This window comes from Amphiura filiformis, chromosome 8, assembly GCF_039555335.1.
Source record: "Amphiura filiformis chromosome 8, Afil_fr2py, whole genome shotgun sequence".
In the NCBI taxonomy this organism is placed as follows: Eukaryota; Metazoa; Echinodermata; class Ophiuroidea; order Amphilepidida; family Amphiuridae; genus Amphiura; species Amphiura filiformis.
In genome coordinates, this window is record NC_092635.1 from 11,651,212 (window position 1) to 11,664,280 (window position 13,069).

General features: G+C 35.8%; 1 long non-coding RNA gene across 3 annotated transcripts; it reads right to left on the bottom strand.

Moving 5' to 3' along the window:
* Positions 1-832: 832 nt before the first annotated feature.
* On the bottom strand, positions 833-12,651 carry LOC140158620 (uncharacterized). Of its 3 annotated transcripts, XR_011859806.1 has the most exons (8): positions 12,405-12,651; positions 9,023-9,440; positions 8,154-8,306; positions 5,023-5,667; positions 4,479-4,599; positions 3,011-3,365; positions 1,018-1,217; positions 833-966 (listed from the first exon to the last, which is right to left on the bottom strand). It is a non-coding gene; the product is annotated as an uncharacterized lncRNA (long non-coding RNA). The 3 variants fall into 3 exon arrangements; XR_011859805.1 differs by having other exon boundaries at positions 833-1,217; positions 12,405-12,648; XR_011859807.1 differs by lacking the exon at positions 9,023-9,440 and having other exon boundaries at positions 833-1,217; positions 12,405-12,642.
* Between the last annotated feature and the right edge of the window lie 418 nt (positions 12,652-13,069).

Sequence of the window (13,069 nt, forward strand, 5' to 3'; positions counted from 1 at the left end):
AGTTAGGGAACGTTCATAAATACTTTGGTAGGGGGGGCTGGAAAATTTTGATTTAGGTATGTCAAAACTTTTTGACCCCCCCTCTGTCTGTATGTTAAACTTTTAGAAACCCCCCTCTTTATGGACTGAAAACTTTTTGACCCCCCTTTTGTAAACACCCAAACTTTTTACCCCCCACACACACACACATAATGAAGGTATACTAGTACTTAAAATACTCCACTCTTGTTTCCACTATAGGTAATGCTTTATTTTACTAGTACAGTGGATTAAACTTATACAGTTTCAACCTTGTTACAAATTCAAGCAAACAGATCCGCAATAAATTAATCATTTATCAGTGTCACTCTTACAGGCCTTATTAGGCCTAAATTGTCAGGACATCATAAAATATAAATAAATTGCTTTCAAATAAGGTCTCAAAAGTTATTGCATGGATGTATCAGGGGTGTATCCAGCTTTCTTGGTGTGGGGGATGACATTTTGCGGCACAGACGAAAAACAATTGCAGTTGCTTTACATACATATATACCGGAGCTTTAAAAAAATGCTTTACTGCGAGCGTAAAGTGCAAACATTTTGTATTTTACTCTATTTACGCCTATGATCGGGATTAAAAGAGCTTTATTAGACAATGTGCTGCCGTAGCGTACAAATTTGTATTTAACTTTTGGACCCCCCCTTTATGGGTGTCAAAACTTTCTTGACCCCCCCTTTTGCCATGTCAAAAACTTTTTGACCCCCCCTTTTTGGAAGGTCAAAACTTTGTTTGGCCCCCCCCCTACAAATTTTCCAGCCCCCCCACCAAGGTATTTATGAACGTTCCTTAGTTTTGGTCAATCAAAACTTGATTTGACTTGATCTTTTGGGTAGTCTCATCAGATGTTCCAACCACCTTGGTCTCTTGGTTTGTTTATGTCACTCCATTTGCTGCCATGGCCAGTCTCTTTCTCCTCTTTATATCATCTGGTGTCCAGATGAGTGCCTAAATATTTGCATTTTTCCATGCAGTCTTACCATTCCTTTTTATTTTGTATTGTTCAACCTTGTGTACTGACAACTCTTACAATGATTAACTTCAGAGCTTCTCAGCACTTCAGAACTTTTCACTTTCCACTTTTTGCAATGATTAAGGCACCTTATGCATGATAGAAAAACCTAGAAGTTTGCAGAAAATTGCTGACTACAATGTAAATCACCCTATAAGCCAGGCATCTCTGAAATAAAACGCATTTTAAAAGCTTAGTCAAATTTTTATATTTGTATAAGGATTAATAATCAAGGCCATATATTTTCTGTTTTTAGCCTTTTTTAATGTATTTAAGAATCTTGCCACTTTTTCATTTTTGTTCCGCAGGAACGATATGCTCAGATTGATCAAAACACCCAGTACCAGTTCTCATCATATCCTGTTTGTAAAACTTGCTTGAAGCGTGAATTATATGTATGAGAAAGAGACTGTAAAGAGGTAAAATGCTGCCTCTCGTACACTAGGTTGTCAAATAGTTGCTTGGTTTAATAGTCATGAAAGTGCATGGAGGCCAGGAGATGTAGCAGAGACAATCACCTCAGTTTAGTATGTAAGAAGGCATCTCATTGGTTCTGCTGTTTTACATCACAATGGCCGAGTTCTCAGTTCATTGACTCTTAATCTGTATTAACGTTATTGGATCTTGGGATGTGACAGCAAAGTAATGACAGAAATACAATACTCTCATACCCAAAGCCAACTAATATTTTTTACCATTTGAATTTTGTAACTTTACCTTGCAGATATTCGGCTAAATTTATAAACTGGTAATGATTTATGTGTATTTACTTTCACGAACTTGCCCTATTAAAATGAACAGTGAGTGCACTGCCCTTTGGTGGGAGCTCACCAAGGAAATTGAGTCCACAAGCATAGTAAACTGCATAGGCCTACATGCACTACAGTATTTTTGTGAATGAAGATTGAAGTAAATATTCTAAAATACTTTATTTTGTAAATCATTTAAACCATATGGTTTCATTAACACCGTTCACTATAAGATAATTCTTGAAAGTTCCACACAAGATTTCAAGTCTTCCACAGAATATATCAAATTTAATTCTACTAATTCTAAGCCAGCATTCAGCATAGACAGTTCTCACTCTGGTTCTCTCTACTCATATGCATTCAGCTAAAAAGATCTCCTCAAGTTCATAAGGTCGTTGTCCGAACTGGGCTAGGTACGTTGTCACAGCAACTAATGGATTCTACCACTTGTTTGTTACGCCAGTGCACCGGTCCCACAACATGCCATTTAACAACTGCTTTATTGCGTGTTTCTACACCCCATGCAAGTAGTTCAGCTAAATTATATCAATGTTAATCGTTTCCATGAGTCAAGAAAGAGTAGATTTTGATTTATTTTCAATACCAGTAGGCCATAGCGGAACGTTGTCCTTTTTAAGGACTCTTCTTGTTAAAATTCTTGTTTGCTTGGAAGGTATCAAGGGTATCAATCTTTGTCAATTTTGAACTTCTGGTAGCAAATGTGGTATAAAATTGAAGTTACAAGTTGCATTTAAGCACACAACCATATGAATCAAATTGTCATTTAACAGAGCAGCTGTATTCAGGTAGTTAAATCCGAGGTCAAAATTTCAACATTTTTGTGGTCTGCTATAGGCCGACCCATATCAGCTGGTTGTTCAATGTTTGATCCAAATTAATTTTTGTCAGCGACAACTCATTTTTTTCTTAAGTTGTTTTGCTGGTGTTTCTTCGGATAGTTTCATTTGATGTTCAAATCACTTTGGTGTTCTTGTTTTGCTTACTGGTTTAGTGTCATAGCTCACTATTATAAAGAGAACTGCTTCATTTGAAAGCAGAGAAGACACATGTTTTCATGACTATTGATATTTTCTTTAAATTAAAAAATTAGTTTGTGATTTGCTGCTATGGCCAGTCTCTTTCTCCTCTTTATATCATCTGATGTATCCAAATGAGTGCCTAAATATTTGCATTTCCCCCATGCAGTCTCACCTTTTTATTTCGTATTGTTTAATATCTTCATGTATAACCTTGTGCATTGACTCAAATAAAATGTAGATATTTATATAGCGCTTTATGCCGTAAACAGCCTCAAAGCGCTTTACATTTATTCCGCCGTTATTAGAATATGTCGGAACCACGTTTGCTGCCTACAAATGGCGCAGGGTTCATCAGTACAATGACTGCGACTACCCCTAAATAACCCATACAATGACCGACTTAGCTTCTCAGCACTTTGGAACATTTCACTTTCTGCAATGATAAAGGTCAGATGAAGACAACTTATGCATTATAGAGAAGGTCCCGAAAATTTTGCAGAAAACTGCTGAAAAAAGGCCACACATCTCTGAAATAAAACACATATTAAAAGCTTGGTCAAATCATTATGAAAAGTCAGATCCTGTTAACATTTGTTTAAGGATTAAAATTAAAATTAAAATCAAGCCCAAATAGTTTGTCTTTTAGCCTTTTCTAATGCATTGCTTTTAGAATCATGTCACCTTTTCCATTTAATTATGTTTACTTGGAAGGTATCAGGATATTCCAGTTTACAAGTGTGCAGACATCAACAATTTTTATTTTCTATCATATATCATACATTTGGATACTTATTGCTATAATAAGACTGCTTTGTTTCCATTTTAAAACTATTTTGACTTTGCAAACAGCTAATTGACATGGTATAATTTTCAGTATTTTTGCTATCTACTGCTGATAGCAATGACAAATTACACATATCACTAGATCGATGCATTACTGCATTACTGCATTTTTTCACTTTATTTACAAATGTTTTTATGTATTGAATAATAGAAAGTAAATATTAAAATATTGCTTGGACTTGAAAAACAACTGCATGATTCTTGTGGGTTTTGTTTTTTATTTAAAGGGACTGGGGAAGATATTGTGTTTCTCTTTAATTTATAAATTATCACTTGCCTCATTAACTGATTTGTTGGATATTTCAACAAATTAGAATTGTATCAAAGCACAGTGTTCTGATTTTAGTTTGGATGTAATGATTTAGAATTTATATATTTTACTCCATCAGCGCTAAATTGAATATATTATGCAAGTTTATGCATGTACTATGTATTAGGTATGGTTTGCATGTTAGTCACTTGGAAAGCAACCTTTATCCAAATCCACATCACCCCTGTGTTAGATTTTGCAAATATCTTCCGCAGGGGATATGAATTTCAAATGGAATGAACACATTCGGCAGGAGCTCCATTTGGATTTCATACACCCTGTGAGAAAGATTTAACCTTAATCTTCCACTGAAGGAGGATGAGTTTCAAATAGAGCTGCTAATGTACATGTTTCTGGCATTTGAAATTATATTCCCCTTGTGGAAGATATTTCCAAAATCTTCCACTTTGACACAAAAATAGGAAAGAATCTTATAGATTCTAAGCCTAAAAAGCCTGAATTGAAAAAGTTGCAAAGACTATCTCACCAGGAATTCCACAAATCATTCAAACAAATGATCAAGGTTAATGGATACCGCCTAACAGAAAGATGCCAATGTTGCAGTTCTTCGATCCAGAACCTATGAAATTTCTCTGGTAGAAAGAATGCTGCAAGGCAAAAAAATACAAAGCTTGTCAGTAGCCATAGTAGAAGTACATTTAATACAAGACAGGCTGATGATTCCAATATAATTATGTGTTGTTGCCACTGAGTATGTAAATATGTAAACATTCCAAAGTTTGCTCGAGGTACATACAGGCTTTCTCCATATTTCTCCATGGATGAGGAAGCTATGTGCAAAACTTGCTATTCGCTCACCACAAAATTTTCCTTTCCCTGCACAATTTCATTTCTCAAATTTGAGGTTTTCCGTGCAATTCTCTATGAAATGCAAATGAAAATGATCATTTTGAAGCGTCACAGCCATGCTAATCATTTGCTAATTTGTATCGTACAAGTGTTGCTATTACATTTAAAATCCAAACCTCCTGTGAAAGATTTTGTAAATATCTTCCACTTGACTTACTTACTTGACTTATTTTCGAGTGGTGTCCTCAAACTGTGATGGCTTTGCTGTCCTGAATTCTGCTGCTTCCAATCGAGTGTCATCTTTCAGAATGTTTACATAGGTTAAGAGTGGGTCTTCCAGGTTTCCGCCTCCCATGCTTGGGTATCCATTGAACCATTTTTGATGCGGGCTCCCGACTTCTAGAACAATGGCCAGCAAACCGGATTCTTCTTTTCCCTGATCTTCATCTTGTGGCTTATTTTTGGAAGATCTCCAATAGGTCTGCATTTGTCATATGTTACTTGGAAGATCTCTAATAGGTCTGCATTTGTCATATGTTACTTGCGCTTAGGTATTTGAAATCATCGACCCTGTACTACACCGTCATTTGTTGTGATGCTTTCTCTCTTGTTATTGTAAGACATGAACTTTTGTTTTACTTCCATTCATCTTCAGGCCCACTATTGCAGCTGAAGTCTCAACTCTGTGAAGCAGTTCTTGTTGTTTTCCTCAGACAACAGTGCAATGTCGTCAGCAAAATCAAAGTCTGTCACCACCACCGGTACAACTCTCTTGCTTCACCTCGCTTCCAGGTGGAATCCTAGCTCCTCTTCGCTTCCATCAATAGCCATTCTCAGTGCAAAGTTTCCACATTTACCTCCACAGTCTACATAGAAAAGAACATTAAAATTTGTTTAAGACCTGCTGCTCATTTTTGACAAAAAGCAATTGTCAAAAGTTTTACCATTTGAATATATCTTTTCATTCAACTTTTAAAATCTTATTAGATTTATTGGAATGACATGGTCATATCAAATCAAAGGCACATCTGTATACTTCCCCATAAACTGTTAAGCCTCCCAGCACTTCAAAGCATACACTTTCTGCAAGATAAGGGTCAGGAGAATCTAAATCTAATCTAACAAATACTCAATAAAAATTGCAAAAGCGACATCAATTTAAGAAAAATGGCTATGATGATGAAAACACAAATATTTATATGTGAATACAGATTAAACATTAAGTTACACATTTGATGATACTCTCATGGACTGGAATATATTTCAGAGGATGATATTGTCTAGAAGTTAGTTTAGACTTCTGATGCATAGAAAACCCATAGAGTCTTATAAGATTTCTAGAGTTGGGCGACTATCACTTTTTTCCTAGTCGACAGCAAATAGTCGCGACTACGACTATAGTCGCGACTATCTGTGGTTAAAATTGGACTGAAAAATCGGGTGAAAGATTGGTGGCAATTTAGTAATTTATAATGCATGATTACAGGACCCATGATTGCCGGCATCGCATCACAGTTTGCTGTACAAACAGGCACTGTTGCGATACAAATTGCTACACTGTATCGCACGTTTGCGATGCAAATATTTGACTGTAAAATGCTGTAATATAGGCCTAACTTTTCTGTTCAATTAAATTCACTTGCCACTTTCCAGCAACAGCACAAGAAACTTCATATAATTTCTCAAACCTTCAATATTCCAATAGCGATCTTCGCTCGTTTCCATGTTTTGCTGTGCATGAAAATATGTAAACATGCCGCACGGCAGTGCATATTTTCCATGGTATGCTGCATGAACGTGTTGCATCGTGCATGTACGATTAACTTTCACCTCCGACCTACGTCACATGACCTCATCTAGACTACTGCATTTGTCGCTACAGGGGTGGCATTGCAACATTACGACTGTTTGTCAGCTAATTTGTTTATTTTCCTGTTGCTTTCTAAATATTCTGTTACTACAATAAGCATAGCTTTTTGAAATTATGTGGAAAGTACTTCTAATCTAATAATATTTTCCTAAATTTTCCCTTTTGGAAAACACTTCTCGGAAGTTCTCGCTGTTTCTTTCCAAAGTTAAAATAATCTCATACCTTCAGTAGTTGGTACAAACACCCAACCTGGGTCTGTACATGCACGCCATGATGCTGCTACACCTGTTATTGCTGCATAAATTATAATCATAATGAGATGTTCGACAGTTCGAAGTAATTTGAGTTTTTTGACGGCTTTTATCTTGTGGGAAAGTAGTTCGACAACAAGTCAATAACACCAATTTAATGAAGATTTATGGACTTTATGATTACTTGTTGGTTAGTGTTACTATTGGTAAGACAATGACTAACATTTTTTCACATTTTTCGCAGTTTATATGTTAGTATTTGGTTGGTTTTTTTACAAATAACTGGCACTTTTAAAGTAATTTTTAACACAAAAATATACTTGCATTAGTCGACTTTTGGTTTTCAATAGTCGTAGTCGCGACTATCAGTAATAGTCGCGACTAACGACTATTGGCAACTTAGTCGCCCAACTCTAAAGATTTCATAGATAAAATGCCGACTAGATCACCCTAGCCCGAAACATTTAGCTCAGTCAAAGCCAGATCCTACTCATTTTTGATACAATCCAATGTCCAGGCCTATATTACGACTAAACATTAACCCAGAGTCCTATAAGATTTCATAAATAAAATGCCAACTAGATCTAGCTAGCCCAAAACATTTGAAAAGCTCAGTCAAAGCCAGATCCTACTCATTTTTGATACAATCCAATGTCCAGGCCTATATTACGACTAAACATTAATCCAGAGTCCTACAAGATTTCATAGATAAAATGCCGACTAGATCACCCTAGCCCAAAACATTTGAAAAGCTCAGTCAAAGCCAGATCCTACTCATTTTTGATACAATCCAATGTCCAGGCCTATATTACGACTAAACATTAACACAGAGTCCTATAAGAGTTCATAGATAAAATGCCGACTAGATCACCCTAGCCCAAAACATTTGGAAAGCTCAGTCAAAGCCAGATCCTACTCAGTTTTGATACAATCCAATGTCCAGGCATATATTACGACTAAACATTAAGCAAATTGTTACTACTAAAAATTAAGCAATTCTTTGTTTTTAAGCCTTTTCAAATGTATTTCCTGAATTTAAAGTTTCCCATTTTAAGTTTTGTCTGGAAAGTCATATCAGGAGATTCCTATTTACAGATACACACCCTTGTGTTTGTTCATCTTCAAATTGACTGAAATACTTTGAATCAAAATACAATCAAAGAAAGATTAGTAATATTTCTGCAAGCATTTTTGGTCTGCAAAATATAAGACAAATGATTATGCTTTTTACCTCATCCGGTTTTGTCCATTTATATAGTAAAGAGAGAGCATTGGGACTATCATGCTCCTTAGGTCATCAGTCTTCTTGAACACTGTTGAGGTGTGTAGCAAACTCCTTTATTTTGATGCCTTAGCAAAAGGTGTGGAAAGATGCCTGTAGGCCCTAAATGAAAGATTGAAAGAAAAAAGCAATATCAAACAATGTATTCTTTTTATCAGTATATTTCTACCTACCATGCTGGCCCAGATAGCTTTGATAAACAAAGCAAGAAATGGAAAAAATAGTGCAAGAGGAAGGAGAGAAGGCCACTCCCGAACACAATTTTGTACAATTTTACTCTTAGCCCTTACTTCGTGAGAAAGGAAATTGGTATTCCAATCTCAAGCCCAGATGCAAAGGCTGTGGTGTTATACCCCCTATGGGCCTGCCAGAAACCCCTCTCAGCCTGCCTAAAGATCCCCAATTTTAACGACCCATGGCTCATAATTATTGTACACGTAAAGAACATGCATCATTGGCTTAGTTATGAGTACACAATTAAACAACTTGTTTTCTTCAATATGAAAGGTCAAAATTTTCAATTGATCATCGGCTTTTCCTCCCAGCTACATACACTTTAAGAATATATCATTACATTTATAAAATTTACTTCGAGGACTCTTATATATCAAAAATGTGAAAAATATCAAATTTTTATAATTTGTTATAAAATTAATTTGTATTATATCGTGAATTTAAAAAAAAAGAAAATTATTTGATATCAGAAAGACATTCTTCGTATTTAGAATGCAATTCGATATGTCTGATGTGCTCTCATGACCCATAAGAAATACTTTCAAACGCTCAAAACGCCATTCCAGATCCCTTAACTTACTTACTTGACTTATTTCGAGTGGTGTCCTCAAACTTTTGTTCTCCATTGCTATCCTGAAGTCTGCTGCTTCCAATCGAGCGCCATCATTCAGAATGTCTACATAGGTTATAGTGGGTCTTCCAGGTTTCTGCCTCCCATGCTTGGGTATCCAATGAACCATTTTTAATGCGGCTCCTCACTTCTACTGATCTTGTGGCTTATTTTTGGAAGATCTCCTAGGTATTTGAAATCATCGACTCCTCTAGTACTACACCGTCATTTCTTGTGATGCTTTCTCTCTGTTATTGTAAGATATGAACTTTTATATAGTAAAGAGAGAGATGCTCCTTAGGTCATCAGTCTTCTTGAACACTGTTGAGGTGTGTAGCAAACTCCTTTATTTTGATGCCTTAGCAATAGGTGTGGAAAGATGCCTGTACGCCCTAAATGAAAGATTGAAAAGAAAAAAGCAATATTAAACAATGTATTCTTTTTATCAGTATATTTTACCTACCATGCTAGCCTAGATAGTGTAACAAAATTTGGGCTGAGTAATTAAGACAATATAGGGTATTTTTTCGCACAGAATTTTGACGGTTAATTTAGATAACGAATTAAAGGAACTGCATGAGTGTGACTGCAGTATGATTTTTAAAGAGGACTAGCCTGTGTTTAGGGAGAAGTATGCTCCGCCAATCATTAAACTTGGTCATTTTCTGTGTGGTTTGCCTGAAAAATCTTTATGATCTCTTCCCGCAAAATTAATAGGGCTGCTAAAGGACATGTCTTGAGCTTTCCAAATTTTCTTGTTTATTTATCTTTTCGCATGGTGTCCAATCCATCATTTCTGCAATCATGTAAAACCCGCATTGTTAACGATCAGCTGTTTCTTAATGTGTATTATTTTTATGTTATTATAGTGTTATGTGCCCTGAAAAGTTTTTTGGTAGTATGCTACTTACTGTAAATTGTAAGGTCATCAACTTTGGTCACTAATTAATATTATTTTGTTTGGCTGAAAGGTTTATGATTGTTTTTGGTTGAGGATTATTAAAAATAGTGATCTAATTGTGTACACAACCAATTTATTTAATTAATAGCAATCAGCAGAATTTGATTATGCATTGTTTTGTTTTGATATTTTGAAAGTTTATTAGTTTTGTTGTTTGGATATGTCATTTTGAAAGACATGATTATGGTAGGACTTTAAAATGTTCTACAAAGTGACAACATTTCTAAATTTAGAAACTTTTATTAAGGTCATCACTTGATCTTAGTTTATCTATTATTTTGTGTGTTTTTTTTTTATTAAGGTATACTTCCTCATAAATGTGTTGGAAGTGACAAATGTTGTTTTCATTTTGGAAGTTTACTTGTATTGCAAATTATTTGTGTTTCTTTCCCCAAAAATGCATGAGTTGTTCCAAGTTCAGTCAAGGTTTGTTTACATCAATTTTACCCCAGTCATGCTTTAAGACATGTGCCTATCTCATGCTCTCTGCCTGGTGACTGATTATGTAATGTGAGTTGACCTTTCCACTTTCTAGTATCATGTTGCTCTTATTTGCATAGGTCACCCATCTCTTTAACAAGGTCAATGCCACTCAGGGCTTATGGTTTTTGTGTGCTTTGGTGATAATTAAATTCGTAGTAGAGATTTAATAATTAGCATAATGCTCCCTTTGTTTTTGACCTGGTATGTTTGTCAGTCTAGCTCTGGTCTCCAACATGCCAGTTCCTTGCTAGACCACCTCCACCACTTTGCATTTGAGGACTTTTCATATAAAATAAATATATTGTTGTCAACAAATAGCTCTGTGTCATCTGTATTATTCTTCATTTTATCACCAAGTAGTATCGTTTTATATCACCATCAGTTTTTACAATGGAGACTTTATTAAAGAGATTACAGCAACTGGAAAGCAAAGTTAAAGAACTGGAAAATCAACTTGTGCATCATCGGCCTTGTAAATGCAGGAATGCAAAGATAGTGCATGATATTGTGACTCCTATTATTTCTATGCCATCTGATAATACACCAGTACCAACTGCAAGAAATGTTGAAGGAGCTGTGAAATGGTATAATGTCACCAAAGGCTATGGATTCATTACCAGGACAGATAATGGACAAGATGTGTTTATACACAAATCGGAATTTCTAAACCGAACCCAAAACACCAACGTGCTAGTGTCGGACAGGGAGAAATAGTCATGTTTGATATTGTCAATATTTTGGGACGGACTCCGGAAGCAGTGAATGTAACTGGTCTTGATGGCAAACATGTAAATGGTTGTAAACGACCGCTAAAACTGTTTCACCAAATGATTCATCAATGTGCAATACAAAACTTTCAATATCTAATTCAACAGTTGAACTTGAAGCTCCAATCACTTCATCCACCACAGCTGTTGACAAGTGTACAGGTAGGACCATGGAATCATCACTACCACTGAGTTTGGACATTTCAACTCCACCATCTGGGATGCCCATCTCCTCTCGTTCTCTGTGCAAGATTTCCTCTGCAAATGACTATCATCGTGAACGTGAACCACCACGTGTATCATCAGAATCTAAAAACTCTATTCCGGTCTGGAGGACATTTGTTTCACGATTTTCATCTTCGCCACTATAAATATATGCCAGAGATAACATGCTGAACTATAAAATATACCGAATTCATTTTTATACTGACTTTTGACTGAAAAATCGGACTATAAATTGCTTTTATTGTTGATATGAACTTGGGATATATACTTTCGTTTTGTTTGTGGGAAGAAAAGGTTTGTTTTGTTGGTTTATCTTAATGTCTGTTCAAAATAGTTTTGCAGCTTTGAAGTGATCCAAAATTTCACTTCAGATGACCCTGTTTACATTTTGGATTTATCTTTGTTTTAATATTTGTCTATGTGCACGAAAATGTTTTGGTGTAAAACCACGCTAAAACTAGCCAATTTCTAGAGTGTAAATATTTGTAATGTTTATTTTTGCCTCAATTTAAATCTGGTTTTAAATAACCAGCCCACGCGCCGACCGCTCGGAACCCCCATTCTTCTACAATAGCTTTGATAAACAAAGCAAGAAATGGAAAAAAATAGTGCAAGAGGAAGGACAGAAGGCCACTCCCGAACACAATTTTGTACAATTTTACTCTTAGCCCTTACTTTGTGAGAAAGGAAATTGGAATTCCAATCTCAAGCCCAGATACAAAGGCTGTTATGTTATACCCCCTATATTGGGCCTGCCAGAAACCCCTCTCAGCCTGCCTAAAGATCCCCAATTTTAACGACCCATGGCTCATAATTATTGCACACGTAAAGAACATGCATCATTGGCTTAGTTATGAGTACACAATTAAACAACTTGTTTGTTTTCAACAACAACATCTTCTATGAACATTTTTACATACCTTAAAGTCAATTGCCTTTAGTGTATCTATTGGTTAACTGCATGTAGAGTGCTATAACAAAAACACGCATTGGCCACAGTTGTTGAATGCTGTGTTGTTCACTGCTGCATCATACTCTGCCGTATCAAGCCAGTCATCTTTGTCATCTTTTTATAGATTGTCATCTTCATCAATACTGGGATTGCCTGCCTGAGGAAATTAAACCTGTAATTTCAAATAATAGTTTTAATCTAACTAGACATGACAAGTGAAACTAAGTATTACAGGAAATTTGGAAGTAATGCATCATATAATTTTGCGTTTTCTATTGCAAAGATTAGTTAGTATTTAATACTAAGCAAGCTCGGTCCCTGTGTGTGATTGTGATTTACTAATAACATATTAACATTTATGTATAAGTACATTTGATAACATAACCACCTTAAATGCTGCTTTCATGTTACACAGTGTAACATCAGGGGTGTTCAGAAATAAATTTTGCTGGTATGGCCCGATTTACCTTTTGCTGGCACCTGTGCATGGCAACATAATTGCCACCCTGGCTAATTGGATTGAAGACATCCCTCCCCCACAACAACCCAGGTTTTTTCCAAGCTGTCCCACTTACCAGGAAAAAAGCACACGAAAATTTGAAAAAGTGTGTGCGTAGTGCACGAAAGTTTGCT